Source organism: Lissotriton vulgaris, chromosome 3_1 (genome assembly GCF_964263255.1).
Source record: "Lissotriton vulgaris chromosome 3_1, aLisVul1.2, whole genome shotgun sequence".
NCBI classification, from domain to species: domain Eukaryota; kingdom Metazoa; phylum Chordata; class Amphibia; order Caudata; family Salamandridae; genus Lissotriton; species Lissotriton vulgaris.
In genome coordinates this window covers 712,023,154-712,038,612 of record NC_141689.1, presented here as the reverse complement: position 1 = coordinate 712,038,612, position 15,459 = coordinate 712,023,154, and the positions used below count along the sequence as shown (strand labels likewise).

General features: G+C 51.4%; 1 protein-coding gene across 1 annotated transcript in view; it reads left to right on the top strand.

The window, feature by feature from the left end:
• STARD4 (StAR related lipid transfer domain containing 4) overlaps window positions 1–15,459 on the top strand; it is a 196,865-nt gene that overhangs the window by 83,033 nt on the left and 98,373 nt on the right. The window lies entirely within an intron of this gene.

Sequence of the window (15,459 nt, the reverse complement as noted above, 5' to 3'; positions counted from 1 at the left end):
GGGGGAACGTCCTGGTCCATTCGGCTGCCGGCTAAGGACCGCTAGGCCAAGAGGGGTTCCGGAGTACCCTGTTCCTAGTAATCCGGAGGAAGGGTACTCTCCATTTCTGGTAACCCATACGCACCGCAAGACTGAGGGGACCCAAGGCGCAGACGCACCCGACCTCCTGGAGCTCTGGCTGGGATCGGGGAGGCAAACTAGCCCTCATTGGGACTTCCAGGGCAGCCCGGCCATCTGGTCTCCCCGCTGAAAAGCATTGCTCGCGACCAGATGGCCGAGGATAAAAGGTGTGACGAGATGGCCGGGCCCGAAGTACGCCAATCTGCCTCCCCCAAGCCTTCGCGGGAGGGCTTCTGCCTGCCCTTTGGAGGGCTTGCGGGCACTGCGTCCCGGGGGCTCAGAGACCCTGGGTGGGCCTCGGGCCCGGGGCTGCAGATGGGGGTCCCCAATGGACCTCCAGGCACCATGACAGGTGGGCGAAGCTGGAGGGAGGTCTGCCTGGGTCCAACGGACCCCCGTCCTAGGACCATAGCGGAGCAGGGGGGTGGAGCCTGGTCCCCTGGGCAATACCGGAGGTCCTGGGACAGCACACGCAGGAGAGGCCTCCCCAAGGCCCGGGTCCTGGGTGCCCTGCCACACGGCAGGTCCGAGGATGGAGCCCGGGGTGGGGAGGGCACCCTCCACCCCAGGGCCACCAAGGACCCCTGCCGGAGCTCCTGAAACCAAGCTGAGCTGGGGAACGCCCAACAGGCCCCAGGCCTATGGAGGACGGAGCCCATTGTGGGGAGCGCCCGACCAGAGCTCTCGGGCCCGGACGCCCAAGGGAGGACTGCTCGGGCCGGTTGGAACCTGTCCCAGGCACTTTGCCACGCGGCAGGCCTGAGGAAGGAGCCCTGGACAGGAGGGGGGGGGGGTTTGCCCTGCCCTCGACGGCTGATAGAGACCAGCCCATAAGGGGTCCCGGTGTACCCTATCCCTAGTATTCCGGAGGAAGGGTACCCCCTTGTCTGGTAACTCATGTACACCGAGTGATGAAGGGGACGCAAGACGCAGCCAACCTGACCTCCCGGAGCCCTAGCTGGGATCGGGGAGGCAAACGAGCCCTCATGTGGACTTCCAGGGCAGCCTGGCCATCTGGTGGCCCCATTGGAAGGCATTGCACACGACCAGATGGCCGAGGGGGAAAAGGCACGACCAGATGGCCGAACCAGAAGGACGCCCATCAGCCCTCCCTGCACCTTAAAGGAAGGGCTCCTGCCTGCCCTTGAAGGGCTTGAGGGCTCTGTTTCGTGGGGGCTCATCAGAGCCCTTAGTTGGGTCTCGGGCACTGGGATGGGAGGGGGGCCCCTGACAGAACTCTGACCCGGAGCCCGCAGGTACCTTGACATGCAGGAGAAGCGGGGAGGCCTGCCCTGGCCCGATGGATCCCCGTGATGGGCACCCGGACTCTCGGCTGGCCGCAGGACGTTGACTCCCGCACCCCAGGGCCCGCCGAAGCCCAGACCCTGGAACCGGTTACCTGCTTCTCAACCCAGTCAGGCCTGGGAGCCTCCCCGGGCACCAGGGACCCCCGTCCCGGGCAGACGGACCCTCGGCAGGATGGGGGCGCCCACACCCCAGGCCCTGCCCAAAGCCCAGGCCCCAGGCCCTGCTTCTCAACCCAGCCAGGCCTGGGGGATCTGGGAGCCTGCCCGGGCATGAGGGACCCCATCCTGGGCACACAGACCCTAGGCTTGCTGCAGGACGTGGGTTCCTGCACCCCGGGGCCCGCCGGAGCCAAGGCCCCAGGCCCTGCTTCTGTGGAGGCGGGTGGCGGAGCGGAGCAGAGTTCCACAATGCCAGCTCCAGCCCGGGTTAGGGAATACTATTCGTGAACAAAAACTCAATAAGGATAGATTAAAAAAAAACGTGAACACCACTTGCCGAATCTTTATAAAACTTTCCCTCAGCGTTTTGCTGGAAAGTTTAGGGGTGACTCGTCAAGTGGGAGGTGAGAAAAAAAGGGGGTTACAAAACTCGTTTTCTCCATGCAGTTTCCCACAGGAATGTAAACAATCAAAATAGTTGAATGGAATTACACCAAATTTGGAAGAGTGCTAGATCTTTACCCTGAAAGCATTGTTTTTGTGATTTTGTGTAAATCCATTCAGTAGCTTTTGAGAAACTAAGGTTCAAAATGTATAGATGTATCAGGCTGCAGAAGAACTGTGAACCAGCAGATCAAAAGAAAAGATTGTGTTTCTTGCCTCACATCAAGAAATATGTTTGGAAGCCATTTTTAGTCCCTGTGTCCTGGAAAAAACAACATACGAGGGTAGGGTAGGGATACCCTCAACCTCTAGGCCTTGTGGGGGGAGGGGGTCTCTCTGCCATGAGGCCTAATCTGTTTTTTTTTTTTAATTGCAGCATCACAGTAGTACAGCTTCACCATGGTAAAATGTTTAACCCCTTGCATGCTCATGACGAGCTCAGCTCGTCATGAGCTACAGTGCTCCGGTGCTCATGACGAGCTGAGCTCGTCATGGCCATTAGAACGCTCGCACGCTGGGATAATTCCGTTGCTGTGCTGAACGGTCTATTGAAACGAGTGTGGCCGTGACGAGCTCAGCTCGTCATGAGCACAGGAGCACTGTAGCTCATGACGAGCTGAGCTCGTCATGAGCAGCGGGGCGCTGTGCGCGCCGCCCCGCCCCCCAGCACAGCATGAAAATTACCCCAGCAGCCAAGGGGTTAAAAAAAAAGGATCCTCCTGCCTTTTTTTAATTAAAAGACACTCGGGTGGGCCAGGGCCTAGGGTCTCAGGTCATCATTTTTTGTAAGGGTTAGGGACATTAAGCACCCCTTCTTGAGCCACTGGGACCCCATCCCCCAGGGCCTGAGGCCCTATGTATTTGTTTGGATAGGGAGGCTTGAGACCCCCCTTGCTGAGCCATTTAATGACCCCAGGGACCTCATTCACTGGGGCCTATTCTCTTATTTGGGGAGGGGTTCTTGGGCGCCCCGCTTCAGGCCATAAAAAAGGCCCCAGGGACCTGATCCCTGGGGCCCAGTGTCTTATTTGAGGAGGGGATTGAGGGACAAGACACAGATGTTTGGTTTTGCCTGGTGGGAGCAGGTAAAAAATGCAATTTCCACCAAGGCAGGAGCAAAGAAATTGAATCGGCTCCCACCAGCACCCAGCCCCAAGGCCACACAGCCCCCAAGGTCCCCTGCATTGTAAGTGCCCTGGAGCATACACCTAAAATTAAAAAAATGTCCGTCTCCAGCCAGAGGAGCCTCCTGGGGCCGCAGGGGCCTTGGTGCCCTACCCCCACCCCCGACCCTCAAGAAAAATGGATCTGTGGGTACCCCAGGTGGGCACTCGGGCACTCGGGCATCCACCTAAAATTTAAAAAATGTCTATCTCCCTCCAGAGGAGCCAGCTGAAACTGCGAGGGTCCTAGGTCTCTGCTTGTGCCCTCAACCACAATTTAAGTTGTGGGTGTCCCGGGTGGGCACCGGGACACCCACAAAAATACTTTTTGAAGAAAGTATAAGTGAATAATAAATGATCGCCAAAGCCACTCATTTATTATTCAATGCTCCAGCAAGGAGCGCCGTAAAATGCCATAGGGTTTTTCTTTTAACCAAACATGTTTTTGCTGGTGGTGCCCCTAGAAGAGGCAGGGACACCACCAAACATTTTTTTATATTGTGGGGAGCTGCAGAAAGTGCAACATCCTCCAGCAACATCCCAAAAAACAATAAGTCTCTTGGGTTATTAAATCCATGACCCCAGAAGAATTTACCATATTTTTCTAAAAGCATTCATAGCTGGAGCTCTGTGCTCTTAGGTTGCAGGCAAGGCCCTCATGTAGTTGTATTGATGATTGCATTTAATGGGCTGAAAATGGCAGGCTAAGCGACGTGTTGATTTTTTAAATGAAACTTTTTTAAACATTTTTTAAAATTACTTTTATTATACATTATATTGTATGATATAGAAAAATATACATTTGATTATTATTATTGGTGATTGTTGGACAAGGATAATAGATCTGCTTTTCATATGATGACATTTCTACTCCTTGATAAAGCTAGTAGGCCCACTTTTTATATCTTGGTGTTGTAACCGCTTGACAAAGTCAGTAAGTCTTCCTGACTTAAAATAACCAATTTTTTTTTGTAACATCAATGGACACCATTTGGGGGTTGGGCGAATGGTCTGGCCACAGACATGTTACTCATGCCCTCACCATGTACTACTAATTACCTCTCATATTACATCATCTATGGCATGTCCTATGACACCACTGTTAACATCACTGCAGCATAACTCATGACAACCCTGTGCATGGCTGGGGTGCGAGGTATAGATACTCTAGAGCACGGGTACTCATAGTACGGCCCGCGGGCCAGGGGCGGCCCGGCAAGCCTTCCCTGGCGGCCCGCGGACCTTGCAGACATGTACCCGTGTTTAAATTATTTTATTTTTTTACAGTGTCAGCAAAAACCCCTGCGGCAGCGCGACTCAGACTGCTGCTGCTCTGTGGGGGCCGGGCGATTCCCTTCGTAGTCAGAGTGGGGCTGCAGGGGGGCTAAGAGGTGACAAAGCCTCATTAACATAAGAAGTGTCTTTTGAAGACGTGTGAAGTGCTCCGGTGAGGCTGTGTTTGTGGGTGTGCCTGCCCAGAAGCTGTCTCAGCCCGGGCACACACGGGCAAGGTGGAGGGAGGGAGACAGGGAGGGAAGGGGAGGGCGAGAGACAGGGAGGGAGAGGGAGGGAAGGAGAGTGAGGGAGAGTGATGGCAGGAGAGTGATGGCAGGAGAGGGCGAGGGAGAGGTAGAGCGAGGGAAGGAGAGAGGGAGGACGAGGGAGAGGGAGGGAGAGCAAGGGAAGGAGAGAGTGAGGGAAGGAGAGAGTGAGGGAAGGAAAGAGTGAGGGAAGGAGAGTGAGGGAAGGAGAGTGAGGGAAGGAGAGTGAGGGAGGGAGAGGGAAGGAGAATGAGGGAAGGAGAGAGCGAGGGAAGGAGAGAGCGAGGGAAGGAGAGAGTGAGGGAGAGGGAGGTCGAGGGAGAGGGAGGACGAGGGAGAGGGAGGGAGAGCAAGGGTAGGAGAGAGCGAGGGAAGGAGAGAGCGAGGGAGGGAGAGAGCGAGGGAAGGAGAGAGCGAGGGAGAGGGAGGTCGAGGGAGAGGGAGGACGAGGAAGAGAGAGCAAGGGAAGGAGAGAGTGAGGGAAGGAGAGAGCGAGGAAGGGAGAGAGTGAGGGAGAGGGAGGTCGAGGGAGAGGAGGGAGAGGGAGGGAGAGCAAGGGAAGGAGAGAGCGAGGGAGGGAGAGAGCGAGGGAGGGAGAGAGCGAGGGAAGGAGAGAGCGAGGGAGGGAGAGAGCGAGGGAAGGAGAGAGCGAGGGAGAGGGAGGTCGAGGGAGAGGGAGGACGAGGGAGAGAGAGCAAGGGAAGGAGAGAGTGAGGGAAGGAGAGAGCGAGGAAGGGAGAGAGTAAGGGAGGGAGAGAGCGAGGGAGAGTGAGGGAGGGAGAGTGAGGGAGGGAAGGAGAGAGGGAAGGAGAGTGAGGGAAGGAGAGAGCGAGGGAAGGAGAGAGAGGGAAGGAGAGCGAGGGAAGGAGAGCGAGGGAGGGAGAGTGAGGGAAGGAGAGAGTGAGGGAGAGTGAGGGAGAGGGAAGGAGGGGGAGGGAAGGAGGGGAGGAAGGAGAGAGGGAAGGAGAGAGTGAGGGAAGGAGAGAGTGAGGGCGAGGGGAGAGGGAGGGCGAGGGAAGGAGAGAGCAAGGGAAGGAGAGAGTGAGGGAAGGAGAGAGTGAGGGCGAGGGGAGAGGGAGGGCGAGGGAAGGAGAGAGCAAGGGAAGGAGAGAGTGAGGGAAGGAGAGAGTGAGGGCGAGGGGAGAGGGAGGGCGAGGGAAGGAGAGAGCAAGGGAAGGAGAGAGTGAGGGAAGGAGAGAGCGAGGAAGGGAGAGAGTAAGGGAGGGAGAGAGCGAGGGAGAGAGAGAGAGAGTGAGGGAGAGTGAGGGAGGGAGAGTGAGGGAGGGAAGGAGAGAGGGAAGGAGAGTGAGGGAAGGAGAGAGCGAGGGAAGGAGAGAGAGGGAAGGAGAGCGAGGGAAGGAGAGCGAGGGAGGGAGAGTGAGGGAAGGAGAGAGTGAGGGAGAGTGAGGGAAGGAGGGAGAGGGAAGGAGGGGGATGGAAGGAGGGGGAGGGAAGGAGGGAAGGAGAGAGAGGGAAGGAGAGCGAGGGAAGGAGAGCGAGGGAGGGAGAGCGAGGGAGAGCGAGGGAGAGCGAGGGAGAGGGAGGGAGAGGGAGGGAGAAGAGCGAGGGAGGATAGAGTGAGGGAGGAGAGAGTGAGGGAGGAGCGAGTGAGGGAGGAGAGAGTGAGGGAAGGAGAGAGTGAGGGCGAGGGGAGAGGGAGGGCGAGGGAAGGAGAGAGCGAGGGAAGGAGAGAGCAAGGGAAGGAGAGAGCGAGGGAAGGAGAGAGCGAGGGAAGGAGAGAGTGAGGTAGGGAGAGAGTGAGGGAAGGAGAGAGTGAGGGAAGGAGAGTGAGGGAGGGAGGGAGAGGGAAGGAGGGAGAGGGAAGGAGAGTGAGGGAGCCCGCTAAGAGTGAGGGAGGGAGACAGAGTGAGGGAGGGAGACATAGTGAGGGAGGGAGACAGAGTGAGGGAGAGGGAGACCGAGGGAAAGAGGGAAAGGGAAGGAGGGAAAGGGAAGGAGGGAGAGGGAAGGAGAGAGGGAGACAGAGGGAAGGAAGGAGAGAGGGAGACAGAGGGAAGGAGGGAGAGAGGGAGACAGAGGGAAGGAGGGAGAGGGAAACAGTGAGGGAGAGGGAAACTGAGGGAGAGGGAAACTGAGGGAGAGGGAAACTGAGGGAGAGAGAGGGAAACTGAGGGAGAGAGAGGGAAACTGAGTGAGAGAGGGAAACTGAGGGTGAGGGAAACAGAGTGTGAGAGAGGGAAACTGAGGGAGAGGTAAACAGAGTGAGGGAGAGGAAAACTGAGGGAGAGGAAAACTGAGGGAGAGGGAAACAGAGTGAGGGAGAGGAAGACAGATGGAGAGGTAGACAGAAGGAGAGGGAGATATAGAGAGTGAGACATTCAGAGTGAGTGAGACAGAGGGAGAGAGGGAGTGAGCAGGACAGAGGGAGAGAAAGAGTGAGACAGAGGGAGAGAGGGAGTGAGACAGAGGGAGAGAGGGAGTGAGACAGAGGGAGAGAGGGAGCGATACAGTCAGAGTGAGGGAGACAGATGAAGACAGGGAGACAGAGGGAGAGAGAGTGAGGGAGAGAAAGAACGAGAGAGAGAGAGAGATGTGTGTATGCCGGTCTGGTGGCTCAGTGGACGAAGGCGTCCGCTGCGGGGACCTGTGATCAACCTCATGGTCACAGTTTTTTTCTTGTTGCTCTAGCCCCGCCCCTTCCCCCACTGACCCCGCCCCCACCAGTGCGGCCCTCGGACATAAACCACACTGTAAATTTGGCCCCCTAGAGAAAGTTTGTGAGTACCCATGCTCTAGAGCATGAGTTATAGTTAGTTGAGATAACCAACACTAGTACATTTTAATGCTTGTTTTTTGTTTAAAATAGTTTGTTTTTGCATGCATTTTCACCTAACTGTAATATCCCTTTAACCTTTGTTTTTTTCCAGTGACTTTCTAAGATTTTTGTAAATGTAGCATATTAACAAATGTAACTGATTATTCTCCAGTATTGTATCTTTTATTGATTCACATGCCTGAATCTTCCCCATCGTCATGGTGGGAGTCCCACGATAACAATAAAATAGCAGTATCAAAGTTAAACATTCACTTGCCATAAAAATTCAGTAGCCTTAGCAACCTATTATCATTGTTTTAAAACATCCAAAATTTTGCTAATCAGAGCATAGACCATAGAGTCTCCATCCCCAGCAGGGCCACCATACCGTTGATTTCTTACCACATGTCGTGTGTTAGGGATTCTCCCTTAGCTCTGCTCAATCACAGTGTTTCTACTATTGCCCTTTTGAATTTCCAGCTTGCAGTTCAGTTCTTCGCTTCATCTCTTCCTCTTACATACAGTCCAGGAGTGTGAGTAAATATTTTTCTTCATTATGTCTGAGTCTTAAAAAGAGTTGTTTAGGTTCTGAAAGACTTGTGGAAAGGCCAGACTGTATTCTGAGGGCTCACATAAAAAGTGCCTTTATTGTCTGTATCGTGACCACAAGCCCAGAGATTGCAAGTACCGTTATACATTTTCCACAAGAACTCTCGAGGACTGTGAGGGTGGGTTGCTTCTCTGGCCGTAAAGAAAAAGGTTTGCTAAGGACTCTGACTCTGAAGGTGAGGAGAATCCCCATACCTCCTATAAGAAAAGAAAGAAAGAAGCGTCTTCCTCTTCACATAGAGATCCTGAAAAATCTGGACCTCAAAGTAAGGAGAGGCCTGAAGAAAAGAGAGGAAAGATCAGCCTGGTCCCTCTTCCTCTCATCAAAGAGCTGGCTCTGCTCCACCGTCAGTGCCTCATACTCTCTTCAGGGATGCTCCATGCACGAAAATCCGCTCGTTGACGACTCTGTCGATGAAGAAATCGCCTTCTACGGCCTCTGTTTCCACAGGATCAGGTGCTCGGTTGACGGTCTCGTCAGTGACTTTGACTACGTAGAGGGTCAAGACGACGATGGCAGCTTCGTCGTTCAAGACGGAAGTGGTGGTGCCACCATCCTTGACTGATGTAAGACCACCTCCATCGATGGTCCAGCTCGTCACCTCACCGTCGGCAAGTCTCTCTCTTCAGCTGAAGCAGACGGTTCTTCCATTGGACGCTGGATGCTGGGATCATGGTTCGATCCCTGGCCCCTGCGGCAGGGGTCTGCCCAGCACCATGTGACTCTGGGCAATAGCTCGCTTAATCTTCCTGATGGCCCCCAGCACCTTGAAACCTTCAGGTAATTATTCGCGCTTTACAAATGCTGGACATTTACATGTACAACAGCGTTGGCGATCCTGTCAACTAGCCGTCGACGAGGGAAAAGGGCGTTGTGCTTTCAAAGGCGATACCATCTCAACCACAGGACTTAAAAAAAATATCTCCATTGCCTCTTACTCGTCTCTTGGATTTCCAGGAATCTGAGGAAGATTGTCTGTTTGGCCCTGCATATAGCCCCTTGCAGCTCGCTCAGCCATGTGTGAGAACAAGGCGCTAGATGACCCTTCTACTTATTCGGAGGGTAAATATTCCTTTTCTGATGCAGGGCGTCCCAGCGTTCAATGCTTGGAGGCATTTCAAGAGCACTACCCATTTGAGGAACAGGAGGATCATGCCTTCCAAAAATATTCCCATTTCGTTGGTTTCCAACCTTCGAATGATGCTTCATGACTACCGTAAGCGATTTCCTGAGGTGAACCCTGCTTCGCAACCAACAGGAGTTCCTGTGCCGCTGGCTGTGCCTCTGCCTCCACTTACAAGAATGAAAAATGTTCCACCCCCTTTGAAAATTCCTGTTCAGGTGCAGGACACGCTGATCAACTGCTAGAAGAAAGGGAGCTGTAGTTGGATCCGGATGTCCATGATGAATGGGACGAATATGTGGCTCCTACTCCTCCCTTGCCTACTTCGCCTATAGCCGACTCTCCACCTGCAGATATCAGCAGTTTCCACAATCTACTGGAACATGCTTCAAGGCGCTTCGATTTCCCTTCACCTGCTAAGTAGATGGGGTGTTTCTTGTATGATTTTAAACCTTCTACGCAACCCTCCACCCAGGCTATACCCATTGTGGGCTACTTATGGCAAGAGAGGCTGAAGTTAATGAAAACACCAGCCTCTATCCCTGTGGTGGTTTCGAAACTAGATAAAAAGTACAAGGCACCTGAAGACTCTCCTGTGTGCCTTATTGGTCATCTTCAGCCTGATTCTGGTAATTTGCAGGTTGCTCAAAGAAGATCTAAAAATACTTCTTTACCGTGTGCAGTTCCACCTGACCAGGAAGGGCACCGTCTGGACAACATCGGGAAAAGGTTCTCCGCATTGGCAGCCACCGCCATCAGGGCCTCCAATGCCATAGCTATCTTTGGGAGATATGATAGACAGATGTGTCCATCATCTCTTCCTTATTGGAGTATCTTCTCGAGGCCAAGAAGAATGAGGCACAGGATGTTCTATCGGAGTGGAAGAGAGCCTCTTCCGGGATCATCGATGTGGCTCTAGACATACATCGACCACCTTCAGATGGATGGCGGGAGCGGCGGTGTTGAGGCGACAGGGGTGGCTAAAGGCTACAACATTTCACTCTGAGGTTCAGGTCAAGGTGTTGGATATGCCATTGAATGACGAATCCCTTTTTAGCAAACACGTAGAAGACGTGCTGCAGTTGATAATATCAGACACAGCTAAGTCGCTGACGAATCTGCAGCAAAAGAAGTTTTCTTCTTTTCAAGGAAGAAGTAAAGGTGAATATCTCTCTCAACCTCAGCTACGTTTTCAACCCTATTACCAACATGGATATCGATCTCAGTACTCTGCACAGCCCTTTCGTCAAACCTTCACACCAGCCTACCCTAGAGCATCGCCACTTTGACGCCTAGCGTCAAGAGGAAGAGCTCATGACCCCAGCAAGAGGCAATAAGGATTCATATGCCCCTGCTACCGTAGTCCCACTTCAATTTGGCCCGCTTGCTCCAATTTCTTTAATCAATGGAAGCCCATATGTTCCGACAAATGGATTTTAGACGTATTCCGCCATGGTCACACCCTGGAAATTGTTCAACAGCCTCCGTATTTACCTCCACGAAGAACTTCTCATCATCATCTGGCAGTTCTCAAGCGGGAAATCATATTGCTCCTCTCCAAACAAGCATTCAAAGAAGTGCCGCACAGTCAGCACAATCTAGGGTTCTACTCTCATTTCTATTTAATAAAGAAAAATACAGGAAAATAGAGACATATAATGGAACTCAGGTTGCTGAACAAGATCATCAAGCGTCAATCCTTCAGGATGTTGTTGCTCCAGGAGATTTCGCTTCTCATGAATGCGGTGGATTATATGTCCTCCCTCAATCTTCTAGATGCGTATTTCCATATTCCCCTGCATCCGAAGCATCAATGCTCCCTCAGGTTCGAGGTGGCAGGGTGCCATTGGCAGTTCAAAGTACTAACCTTCGGGTTAAAGTCAGCTCCAAGTGACTTCACCAAGTGCTTGGTGCCAGTGGCATGTTATCATAAACAAGGGAACACAAGGATGTGACAGAAAAGTTTTTTTGTAATTCATATAGAAAACAAATGATTTCTATGACAACCTGAAATAGGATCATATATTCAGTTGCTTTAATAAATGTTCACAAAACACGGAAAGCCATTGCAGCTTTTAGAAGAAAAACAGGAAAATTCATACAGCTGAAAAAGCGAAAAATTTGTAGTGTGGTTATATGATTACTGAATTAGCAACACATTTTCTTCGTACACATGCTATTCGTAAATTCAATAAATCACATATAGAATAGTCATGGTACTCTTTGGTCGACAACGTTTTGATCACTCTTTGGAACTTGGGGACCATCATCAGGACTTAAAATGTATGCATGCGAAATAGAATGCCTGTTTGAAAGGGGTCAAAAGAGGCAATTGCTGGTATACAGGATGGCAAGTCACCGCAAGGATGAAAAACACACAATCAGCTCCTTGTATTTGTAAGCATATCAAGAGCTGGGATGAACCTGTGATGGTTTGTCTGCTTAGCGATAGGCTTCTGGAGAAAGCAGTGTTCGACAATCGATGTATTCTGTAAAGTACGAGGTAGGGCACTCAGTTCGTAGTGAGCAGATGGCAGTAGATGGACTGTGAGTCTGCTACCGACAGCTAGGGAATGACGCGCCATACGCCGGCAGCATAGAATTACAACTCGTGGTCGCCACTGACGGCCTTTCTCTGGTGATCTTGTCACCAGGTGTTCCCTTACTTGGACGACTGGTTGATCAAGGCTCCATCCTTCCAGGCCGCCAGAAGATCTACGGACGCTTGTGTTCAGCTCTTTCGCTCCCTATGTCTCTAACTCAATGGGGAAAGTCCTCTCTTATTCCTTCCAGGTCATTGGTGTTCCTAGGAGCAACTCAGGATACCACGCGTTCAAAAGCCTTCTCCACAAAAGAAAGGATTTCACGCCTCGAAAAAAACAGTGCAATCCCTATCTACAAAAAATTGTGTTTCAGTAAGGACATACAAACCAATGTTAGGAATGATGTCATCCTGAATCCCACTCATCCCACACTGTCGCCTGCAGATGAGACCTCTTCAGTAGCAGCTTGATGCTCAGTGGACTCAATCTCGCGGCTCATTAGAAGACATTGTTTCAATAACATCAGAGAAGACCTCAGTGATGTCCTGGCGGGCAGTCAAAGACCATCTTTCTCAAGGTCTGCCCTTCCTTACAACAAAACCTAAGTTCGTAATGACGCTGGACACTTTCATGGATGGGTGGGGAGCCCACCTACAGGAGTTACAGATTCACAGAAGGTGGTCAGCTCAGGAAGCGCAGTGTCATATAAATTTGTTGTAACTAAAAGCAGTTTTTCTGGGCCTCCAGGCTTTCTTGCCAAGGATCAGAATATTGTTGATCCTCATTCGTACAGACAACACCACCACCAACTTCTATCTGCCAAAACAAGGTGGGACAAGATCTCATGCCTTCTCAGTCCTGGCTCAGCAGACCTGGGAATGGCTGATAGCACAAGAGATATCAATACAGGTTCAACATGTACCAGCAGTCCAAAACGAATGGGCTGACTACCTCAGCAGAGACAGCAAACAATGTCACAAGTGGAAGCTTAACGAGGTTCAGCTGCAAGGGTTTTTTCGCCGTAAGGAATTTCCAACCGTAGATCTGTTTGCCACGTCTCTCAATTACACCAGCAGATTTCCTCAGCCAGGATCTCTAGGAAACGCCTTCCATTTCTCTTGGGAGAGAACGTTGTTTACGCCTTCCCTCCGTTTCCTCTCATTCCGGAGCCTTGCCTCATCGTCCTTATCGCCCCGGCGTGGCCACTGCTGTACTGATTCACAGACCTGTTTCGCATATCAGGGTCCTCTCCAATCCTGTTCCAGCCAAATGAATATCTCCTCTCTGTGCTAAGTGGTTCACCCTTAAATTCACATGCTTCACTTGTCAGCTTGGCTCCTCATCACACGGAATTCGGAGAGCTAGCAAATTCTGAAGAATGCCAATCAATACTGCAGAAAGCCCAAGCTCCTTTTACAATCGAGTGCTTCTCGGCCAAATAAATACGATTTTGCTCATGGTGTGTTGAGCACTCTTGTGATCCTTTTTCATCGCCTCCTGAGGACGTTTAGCCCTATTTATTGTCTCTCGCCAAATCTGGCCTGGCACATACGTCCATCAGGGTGCACTTGGTAGCAATATCCATATACAGACGACTTTCTGGTCACTTGTCCTTGTGGGTTAACAAGCTAATGAAGGAGTTTATGGAGAGTCTCTTTAGGGCCTACCCTCCGATAAGACCTCCTCAGTGCTATGGCAACTTAACCTTGTCCTGTCACAGTGTCACAGCTTATGAGTCTCCGTTTGAGCCAATACACAAATGTGATTTAAAGTACTTTTCATGGAAAGTTGCTTTGTTATGTTATGTTATGTTATAGTATTTGTATAGCTCATGGCTGCCCCAGCATGGGGACGTCCCAGCGTTGAAGTTGAACACAAAGTGGGGAGGAAAAGCGAGAAGTAGCAGTGGGAAAAAAGCCAGGTCTTCACCGGGCTTCTGAAGGTTAGGTGACCAGGGTTGCTGCGAATGTTGAGAGGGAGGGAGTTCCATAAGGCGGGAGCCAACAGCTTAAAATATTGACTACCCGATCTGGCCCTCTGTATTCGTGGGATTCTAGCAAGGAGCAGGTCTTCCGACCACAGCACTGTATAGGTACATAATAGGAGCATAAATCACTCAAGATTTCTGGGCTGATGCCTGAGAGAATCTTATGAGTAATACACAGCGCTTTGAAGCAAACTCTTTGTTGAAGTGGTAGTCATTGTAGGCGGTAGAGGAGGTTGGAAACATGACAGTGTTTAGGGAGGGCGAAGATAGCACGGGCAGCAGGGTTCTGAATGCACTGCAAACTTTTGATCACGGATTTGTTGGAACCCAGAAGTAACACGTTACATTAGTCCAATCTGGCCAGGATGGACGCATGGATGATCAACTGCCCAGTTTGAGAATCAAAGAGCCCAAGTATTGGCTATAGACCTCGCAGCAGTCCGAAACATTTCCCTGCCACTGATTTGGCATGGGCCTCAAAAGTGAGTTCTTTATCCATCACAATACCAAAGTTCTTCACCACAGGTTTGGGTTAGGGGGGCACTCCAAGAGCAGGAGGCCACCATTCATTATCCCAGAGATGGGAATCCCTGCCTACCAGAAGGATCTTGGATTTGGCTGAGTTTAGCTGCGAATAGTTAGCATTCATCCACTCAGAGATGGCTATTAAATCCCCTTTGAATTTTGCCGCATCCTGGTTGGGATTGTTGGAAAAGATGATCACCAGCTGGGTGTCATCTGCGTATGACACCAGGGAGATGCCTTGGGTTTTGGCCATCAGCGCCAACGGTCTCACATAGACATGAAATAAGTTAGGGCTTAATGCTGACCCCAGGGGAACTCCATAGCATAATGGGTGTGTATGGGAGGAGAAAGGAGGGGCAGTTACTTGGAATGTCAGACAGGCCAAAAAAGACTAGAAGCAGGAAAGGGCTTTATTGTTGACACCGATCTCCTCCAGGCAATAGAGCAGGATCTCGTGGGAGACCATGTCAAATGCCGCACTCAGATCCAGCAGAATTAGCGCTGTAGTTCTACCGGCATCTAAGGAGGTCCGAGCTGTTCTATGACCGTCAGCAGAGCGGACTCGGTACTATGCCGAGGCGGAGCCCGTTTTGGGATGTGTGTAGTATTGAGTTTACTTCCAAGTAATGAGTTAGGATTGAATTAACATGTGATTGCATGATTTTGGATAGGAACGAGGGCAGCGAAATCGGTCTGAAGTTTTCAGGCTTGGACACATCTAGTGTTGGTCAGTAGGGGGACAAACTTGGCGTGTTTCCAGGACTTGGAGACCACATCAGAGTATAGAGATAGGTTAATAAGCTCCAAACACTCAGGCAGGAGATACTGTTGGAGTTTTCTAAAAGCGTTGGGTTTCATGGGATAATCTGGAGACCCTGATTTTACTTCGACAAACAGTGCTTCCATAGCTTTAAAAGAAATAGAAGGGAGGGAGGCGAGAGAATAGGTCGCGGGGCCTGCGGACACGTTCCTCCATGTGCCACAGGAGGTGTCACTTGGGTGGAAACTACTGTTGATGCGTTCCATCTTCTCCATAAAGAATTTGGCCAGAACTTCACATTGCAGACTAGAGGATATGATACTGCCCGAAGCAGAGGGGGGTTTTACCAGGTGCTTCAAAAGAGAGAATATGGTTTTAGTAGGGTTATTACTTGTGGTGAT